The following is a 9,225-nucleotide window of genomic DNA, read 5'->3' on the forward strand; positions in this document are numbered from 1 at the left end:
CAGTTAGATCTATTTGTGTCTTGGTTCCCAATCTAGATGCTCTGGCTATCAGTTGGGAAGGTGTTGATGCTTACGCCTTCCCTCCCCTGATTCTGGTTCCGAGTGTCCTTCAACAGTTTCGTCAGTACCATTGTGGTACTTCGTGTCTCATCCGATTTTGATAAAACTTCATATTTTTCATACAAGCCAGTGCACCACGACTGGTATATCGGAGACCGTGGCATTTGCTATCCTGTCAAAATTACAAAATATCTGACAAAACAAACTCTTAACTTCATATATAGGAATAGGATCATAATATCTGGAACAAGTTCGCGTGTCGCTTACCTGTACCCCTGCGCGTGCTGTAACCTCACTGTGGTGCAGGGGTGTACTATTCTGTTTGAGAATGGCCAATACAGCTCAAATCCCCTTGCTTTTTTCGAGATACAATTAATTTTTTTTAATAAAAGGCAGTATCTATCTGTGATATTTGTATTTTTGTACAGTTCTTTACACTGTTTTTATTTAAATTTTGAATTTTTATATTGATGTTGATCATCACTTTATTTGCATTACCATAGTTTAACACCCAATAGCCGATGTATTTTTCGAGCTGGGGTGTCATTAAACATTCATTCATTCATTCATTCGCTTATCTGTATTGAAGGTCAAGGTCATTTAATAAAAATAGAAATACGATGTCGCCGCTCTAGCAACTTCATTTCTCAACGGATTTTTCATGAAACTTCAAATGTAAAAATAAGATCATTCATTCGCGAGGTGATTTGCAGCGTTTCCGATGCTTTGTTACACTGTGATCTTTCTCACAGGTGGGGGCGGGATTTATTTCATTTGGTTGAGTGCTCGCCTGAGGTGATTGCGTCGCAGGATCAAATCATCTCAGTGGATCCATTCAACTGACTGGATTTTTTTTCTCTCGTTTCAACCAGTGCACTACAACTGGTTAAAGGCCGTGGTGTGTATTTTCCTGTTTGTGGGGAAAGTGCATATAAAATATTCCGTGCTGCATTAAGGAAAATGTAGCGGGTTTCCTCTAATGACTACAAGTTAGAATTACCAAATGTTTGACATTCAGTAGCCGATGATAAATTAATCAATGTGCTCCAGTGGTGTCGTTAAACAAAACCATTTTTTTTTCTCACAGGTGGCTGATAACCTTGTATATCAATGCCTTCCATGTCAACATGTAATTCTATTTTAGAGTAATTACCCAAATCGGCCATCCCTACTTTTGTTTTACGTAAAATTTCAGGCTTAAAAGGACTGTGTTGAGTGCAGCCATTACGAGATGTTTCCGACTACCAGTCTCTTTGGTGACTGAAGTTAAATATTGAATACATTTTCTGTGTATCCACTGTGTTTGCGGAAGGTAGAATCTGCCACTACAAACATTAGGACGACATCAAACACCCAAGTGCTTATGCAGACACTGATAATCTAAGCAAGAAAATATCTTTAACGTGTAATTTTAATGATTAAAAAGGCACGGTATGTCCATAGGTGTCGGAACATGCAGGCAACTGGGTGTAGGGACTGGTGAGACCAGTTATTAAATGTGAGGCCATATCTATGTTACAATTAATCTCTAAAATCGGTCAATTTGTAAAATTACTGATTCATTGAGGCAATTTAGAAATTGCCTAAATTTTTAAATCAATTTACAAACTGACTGAAAATTAATTCCATTTATTTAACAGAATGACTGAAAATTATTTTAATCAAAGAAAATTAAACTAATATAAAGTGTGTTTCTGTTATCTTTATTGACATAATGGTAGTAAAACAATAAATTGATTAAAACCAACAAGGGTATTGGTTGAGGGGTCTGAACACTAATCATACTGTAATCTGAACGACAAAACCGTAATACATGATTGGAGCTGTATTTCTGCATAATGCAGAGTCGAATGAGCATTGGACAAAATAGTGGTTCCTTCCAAGAATCTCTCGATCTATTGAGCATCGGGGATGCAGATGCACAGCTCATTATAAATTAGGGACGGAACGTAGCCCAGTGGTAAAGCGCTCGCGTGATGCGCGGTCGGTTTAGAGTCGGTGACCCCATTGGGCTATTAAATTGTCGTTCCAGCCAGTGCTCCACAACTGGTGTAACAAAGGCCGTGGTATGTACTACTAGTATGTTGTCTGTAGGATGGTGTATATAAAAGATCCCTTCATGCTAATAGAAAAGAGTAGCCCATGAAGTGGCGACGGCGGGTTTCTTCTCTATATCTGTGTGGTCCTTAACCATATGTCTGACGTCATATAACCGTAAATAAAATGTGTTGCGTGCGTCGTTAAATAAAACATTTCCTTCATTATAAATTATTGGTGACTGAGTTAGGGCGTTCGCTGTAATGCCGTAAGCCTCGCTAAACGGGAGTAAAAAAAAAAATTAGACGCCACAGTTTTAGTATTGGTGACTTGATTCTCTCATTCTCTCGATCCAATACCAAAATAACCGTGCTGAGGTGTCGTTAAACAAATATTATTTTCCTTTCCTTTTGATGACATTTGAATAAGCCTCTATACTAACACGTTATTTAAATAAGGTTCACTTTCAAATAGTTCAATAAGATCATCACTTTGTGTTTCTGTTGATAATGTATGCGGGGTGAACGACTCTTTATCTTTGTTGGCATTTTGGAAGTGTTGTGATGTTTTAGGGCCACAAATCACATGATCAGATGAATGAATGGAGCACGCTGGTTGGTTAGATGGCCGAACATGCACTTGTCGTTTACTTATCTTGTGCAAGGGGTGCCGCACTATACGACTACGTGCGATGATGACAAAGGTGTCTCCAATCGTCGGACCCCATGCCAAGGAGTGATGAAACAATCGAAGCTGTGGGGAGATCCAAATTCATCAGCCGACTTGATCTGACCAAGGGGTACTATCAAATACCTCTTTCCAAATCAGCACGGGAGAAGAGTGCATTTACTACACCATTTGGGCTCTACGAGTTTACTGTTATGCCTTTTGGAATCGAGGAGAAATCAACCCGCAATAATCCAATAGCTTTTGTATGTATTATTGATTAATTCCGTTTTGTACATATTCATTATATGCAAGTTATCTATAATACACGGTTTGCGTAAAAATACATAAACCTGAAAGTAATTTAGGCTACACCATTCAAGCCAAATAGGAAAGAAAATGCTTCGTGAAGTAAAATTCTGTAATGGAGAATGCACGCTAAAGTGTGTATTCGTGGGAAAAGAATAACGAGCCCCGTAAGGACGAATTATGGTAGATTTTTAAAAAGGATGATTTTCACTTTATTTAAGGTCAGACTATTATGTTATCGATAGAAAGAGCCATGTGTCGAATAATAATAAGAAATAAAGGGGTTTGGCACACAATTTGTTTCGCCGGTTCTTAGCTTTGCTTCAATAATGTTTTCTAGCGTGTGTATTGCCGAGACTTCTACGTGCTATCTTGTCTATGGGATGGTGCATATAAAAAATCCCTTGCTGCTAATCAAAAAAGAGTAGCCCATGAAGTGGTGACAGCGGGTTTCCTCCCTCAATATCTGTGTTGTCCTTAACCATATGTCCGACGCCATATAACCGTAAATAAAATGTGTTGAGTGCGTCGTTACAGAAACCATTTCCTTCCTTCCTTCTACATAGAAACCAATATAGACTCGCTGTGTGCTCCATAAGCGAGGATTTCCCGCTGTATTTATAGGCACAATTTTCTGTTTACTAAAATACGCGGGGACCCCTGGTCATAGTTATATACAATCAAATAATTAGAAAGTAGTAATGATGAAATGAAAATAATGTGGAATCATTGTGAACCAGACATCATATCAAAAACATAATACTCAGATACACCCAAATTTCCACCCCATGAATCCCGGAGTACAGTGGAATAACCTGTGCAGTCCAAGCAGAGTCAACACTATGGCACCGTGGGCTTATCTGGGCCCGTGCTTATGAAACCTTCAGAATCTCTAGACTCAATCTGTAATGATGTCACACGCATACGATTTGTATGGTGATGTCATGACATTAAAGTCTTCAAACTCTTGTTTTATAAGCATGAAACCTGATCCGCTCAACAGGTTCCCAGAAGTCAGGATTTGGGGAGATATCTTCTATAGAGTTGTAACCAACAAGACTTGAACCTCTAACTTGGTGGATGTTCTGCGACAGGTAAGCTGTCGTATACTGCCGAATACAATACTGGTCAGAATGATACCTCACTACCTTTGTGCGGCCAGATATAATAATACATCAAAATCGTATCTCTGTACAATTTAGTCGAAAGAAAGTTGGGCAAAGTCGTGATTGCTTCAATGATCCACTATCACTTGGGAGGACCACCACTTCCCTAGGAGATACGTAACTGTTTCATCTCTCTTGCACTGTCCGTAATAGGACTGCCACTCCCACAACAGCTCAGAAAACCCAAACTTGCACATGATAGAGCATATCCTGCCTCACCGGTGGTGATGCATCAGACATCATCTTAGTCAGTGATGCATCATTTCATGATATGGTCTCTTGAGTATCTACCATAAAAATTTATGAAGGCTGGAGTCTTTAGATGTTATAACCCTGACCAAATAACGTTTCCAGAACGATATGTCGGTCTTTAAAATTGGCATAAGATGAGCATGGAGGCATTCGGATTCATGCTCTTGTTGACAACATGACCGAGAGATTGGAACTCAACCAGAATTTGATCACCAACACTTTGCATCATTAGACTTAGGAAAGATATTTTGTTGGATGCCCAACCATATTTGCATCAGGGGTAATGAAAAAGGCAGATTCAGTTGCCAATTCTGCTTGGATTCGCCTTAAGCAAGGGTTTGTGTGCCGTATACTGATTATAAACAGTATTAATCAATTTATCTTTTTAAGTTGGCAAGAACGGTGCGGTTGCGACAAGCCAGTCCTGAGAGTGGCAGTCCTCCTATAAGCGGTGCAAGACAGATGCAACAGTCTTGTGTCGGTCATACATACTTGACTCATTAGTTTATTCTGAAGAAGGATATTCCACCTCACTGTGAGCACTGTTAGTGCACTCTGACGGTGCATCACATTTTGATGACGTGCAGTCATCTTAAGCAAACTAGGAAAGATATATTTATAGAAAATTATTTTCGTGATACAGAATTTTATTTAAAATTTTAATATTACCTATCAGCAATGTTTAGACTCAATGATTCTAGTAATCTCAGTTCACCTCAACAACATCTCAGAGGATGCCCTGGTGGATACGGCAGCTCAAGTTACTGTTACCAGCACATTTGCTAGTTCGCTCAATAAGCCTCTTCAATCGGACTGTGAAACAATGCTAAAAAGAGCAGCTAGAAATAGTTTGATGCAAGCAAAGATCGCACATAATGTAAAAATCAAGCTATGTCATATGCACTACTTGGGATGTTTTAGTTGCCATCATAAGCGATCCACTTATTTTTGGGCACAGTAAGTCACCATAGATTTGGCCGACGTATTTGTTATAATAAATGATGAAAATTTAAAAGCATCAATGATCAAGTCTCATGGAGCAATAAGATAAAAAAACAGGTTATGAGAGTGAGTAGTACACCAGCTCTGTAACGACAGATATAAAAAGAATAAGACATGAGATGCTCTCACCCTGACACCAATGCATACTACTCTATCTGAGGAATCGGTGGTAAAAGAAGGTATCACGCCTTTGACAAGTTTAAACACTGGTTACCGACTCGTTTGAAGAAAGGAAGGAATGTTTTGTTTAACGACGCACACAACACATTTTCGGTTATATAGCATTGGACATATGGTTAAGGACCTCACACAGTCACCACGCGATCGCTACTCTTTTCGATTAACAGCAAGCGATCTTTTATATGCAGCATTCGAGACAGGATAGAACATACTACGGCCAGTATTACATCAGATGTGGACCACTGGCTGAACCGAGAAATGGGCACACCTACGAGGATTGATCGTAGACTGACCGTGCATCAAGCGAGCGCTTTACCACTGGGCTACGTCCCGCCCCTGGTACATTTGAATGATTGTGATATTTTTTAAACAAAGGGTGTATAATTAATGTTCAAAGAGTCTGATACATGTTATGTGTAGTTCCTTCGGGTTTGAGACCCGATATTTTGGTATTAGTTATATAGCGTAATGCTTGAATTTATATTTACGTGTACAATATGTGATGGTTTGGTTACACTGGCCCCACAGGGATGTAGTCCAGTGGTAAAGCGCTCGCTTGATGCGCGGTCGGTCTGGGATCGATCCCTGTCGGTTGGCCCATCGGGCGATTTCTCGCTCTAGTCAATGCACCACTACTAATATATCAAAGGCTTGTATGTCCTATCCTGTTTGTAGGATGGTGCATATAAAAGATCCTTTGCTACTAATGGAAAAAAGTAGCGGGTTTCCTTTCTAAGACTATATGTTAAAATTACCAAATGTTTGACATCCAATAGCCGATGATTAATAAATTAATGTGCTTCAGTGGTGTCGTTAAACAAAACAAACAAGCAAACACTGGCTCCACAAACCATTGTATACCAACCAAACATTGGCTAAACACTCTTTGGCCAAGTGGAATAACTATACCTTGTGATAATGGTGCCTCTTTCTTGTGTGTTGGTTTGTGCTTTTTATTATTTCAAGTTGCTAAATGTTTGCTAGGTTGTTGGGGTCTCAGAGGTGGCAAATAGCTGACAGTTGCTTGGTAAATACTGACCAGAAAGGCAGATTTATCTCCCATATTGGACACAATTCCTCCTCCCTCCTTCGGCCTTATCGCAGTAATATTAAAGGGACATTCCTGAGTGCTGCATTATAAGATGTTTCCGACTAATAAAATACTTCTACGATCAAACTTGCATATTAAATATATTTTCTTGTTTAGAATATCAGTGTCTGTATATTCAACGTGTTTCTGGTCGTCTTAATGTTTGTAAGAAGCCCAAACTGGATTTTGTCTTCAAATAATTTCGTACGTACAAAAAAACAATATTTTAGGAAATAAGATGACATTTAACCTAATACAAATATTAGAACGATCAGAAACACGTTTAATATACAGCCATTAATATTTTATGCAGAAAAATATGTTTGATGTGTAATTATAATCGTTAAAAAGTATCTGTTAGTCAATAACATCTTAAAAATTGCAGTAAAGTCGGGAATGTCCATTTAATGTCAGGTTGTGATGATGAAACCATTAAGAAAAACCTAGGAGGGAGTTGGGAATGTGGTGCCGTTGGTCGGTTCGGTCGCTCAACAGGTTCTCAGAAGTCAGGGAGAATTCTGGGAGATTTCTGCTAGCGTTGTTACCAACAAAACATAAATCTCCAAACCAGTGGATATTCGGCGACAGGTAAGTTGTCGTTTACAGTCGAATACCATAATATTATAAAGGTCGTGTATGGCAAGGTCACAATGACACAATAAAACAAAAACCTATAATTATGGTAGGCCATTATATAATCTGTTTGCTAAACCCTTATTGTTGGCTCGGTACATACAACTGTACTTTGTGGTTTTAACGTCTTTGTAAGGTGCTGACTGAACATTTTGAAATATTCAAGATGGCTGCCAAAACACAAATTGCAATATATCAGATATTTTATCACCTATGACAAAACAGTTGACATTTATTATGGTGTTTTAAAGGGTCTAGGAATTCATTATGAACTATTTCCAGATAATTTGGCATTACAACATCATTTAAATCCAAGATGGCTGCTACCATAACAGCAGCCATAACAAGGAAATTGTAATCATCACATTTTACATTCACTGGGGAAATATTTTGATGCTAGCAATTGAATTTTATGGGTCATGGAAATTCATTTATAACATCTTGCTAACTGAGTGATTTAACTTCAAGATGACTGTGACGGAACATGCTCTTATTTCTTTTCGCCTGTGGCGATATTAATTGTTTTAGAGGCCCAATATGCACTTAAGCCCAGGTGGGCACTTTGTTACGTAATACCTCCGCGCGACAGTGGTCGAGCTGTACCCTCTAATACACACCCGGACCAGATGTGGAGGCCATGTGGCCAGTAGTTACGTAATACCTCCGCTAGTTCGTTACGATCGGGGGCTTGCTGGCGAACTAGGCGTCGGCCAGTCTAGGCTTCTAAGAAAGAGATGCCGTCTTTGTTGATGTGGAAATATCACTTGTAGGTATTCGGTGCCGCGATGTACCCCCAGGCGATATTCGGTTTTATGATAAATAGGTAGGGTTTTAGAGCTATCAGGGAGAAACATAGGAAGGCTGCAGGGGAAACGGACGTCGTCCACTGAACGAAATATATAAGTTCAGTCCGGACGTGGTAACTATATATTATTTCTGCTCTGTGTATAACCTTGATGTGATTGATGTGACTTTAAATATTTTAATACTGTATTATACCAATATTATTTAGACGGTGCTGCCGGTCATCTGACGCAGTAAACTGTAGGCTCACTGTCTAAATAATTATTAAAGCTTAGCCAGTCATCCTAGAGGACCTAGGTAAACTGTAGGTTATTGTCTTTATTGTGATAGGTACCAGTATTAATTCTGTGTTACAAGGTTATTGAATGAGTAGTTAAGGGTTAATTAAAAATTAACCAGTTAGGAATAGAGTTGTAATTCCTTTATTAATTAAGTTCCCCTGGCAGCGTTTCTCAATTATCACACGTTACTGAATGAGTAGTTAAGGGTTAATTAAAAATTAACCAGTTAGGAATAGAGTTGTAATTCCTTTATTAATTAAGTTCCCCTGGAAGCGTTTCTCAATTATCACACATGTGGGTGTTGTGTCACGGTGAAGTGATTAGAATATTGTGTAAACTAGACACCTAGAGATTAACTAATTAAGTGATCAGTTCTGGGTTGTTATTATTTGTTGTTGTTAATTAACTACTGCGGCAGATTCCAAAGTGTATTGTGTTTTGTTGTGTTTTCTAGTGAACTAAACGTGCTATAATAATATATACTTTATATACGATCTTATCTCTGATCATACCTAGACGAGCCACGCGGGTTTTTGAACTGCCCGTTACAGAGAGATCTAATAGATATACAGTTGGGAGAGATATTTGGATAATCGTGTTTCATTCAGTTACGGGTATTATAGGATCCCCGTGACAATGACCATGAAAATGGTCAACAAAGGGGCGGGACGTAGCCCGGTGGTACAGCGTTCGCTCAATGCGCGATTGGTGTAGGATCGATCCCCGTCGGTGGGCCCATTGGGCT

The sequence above is a fragment of the Gigantopelta aegis genome, chromosome 4, assembly GCF_016097555.1.
Source record: "Gigantopelta aegis isolate Gae_Host chromosome 4, Gae_host_genome, whole genome shotgun sequence".
In the NCBI taxonomy this organism is placed as follows: Eukaryota; Metazoa; Mollusca; class Gastropoda; order Neomphalida; family Peltospiridae; genus Gigantopelta; species Gigantopelta aegis.